This window comes from Eimeria mitis, genomic scaffold (assembly GCF_000499745.2).
Source record: "Eimeria mitis Houghton genomic scaffold, Emh_scaff1479, whole genome shotgun sequence".
Classification (NCBI taxonomy): Eukaryota; Apicomplexa; class Conoidasida; order Eucoccidiorida; family Eimeriidae; genus Eimeria; species Eimeria mitis.
In genome coordinates, this window is record NW_013569416.1 from 509 (window position 1) to 974 (window position 466).

Sequence of the window (466 nt, forward strand, 5' to 3'; positions counted from 1 at the left end):
GGGTTTACATGCGTATAACTTCTGCTCCTTTTTCATAGACAGTAAGAGTATAAAAGTTATCCATAGCAATATAACTTTCAGGCCTTACAGGGTGAGTGTTTAGGGTTTATGAGGGTTTATGAGGGTTTATGAGGGTTTAGGGTTTACATGCGTATAACTTCTGCTCCTTTTTCATAGACAGTAAGAGTATAAAAGTTATCCATAGCAATATAACTTTCAGGCCTTATAGGGTGGCTCATTAGGGTTTATGAGGGTTTAGGGTTTATGAGGGTTTAGGGTTTACATGCGTATAACCTCTGCTCCTTTTTCATAGACAGTAAGAGTATAAAAGTTATCCATAGCAATATAACTTTCAGGTCTTATAGGATGAGTGTTTAGGGTTTATTAGGGTTTATGAGGGTTTATGAGGGTTTAGGGTTTATGAGGGTTTATGAGGGTTTACATGCGTATAACTTCTGCTCCTTTT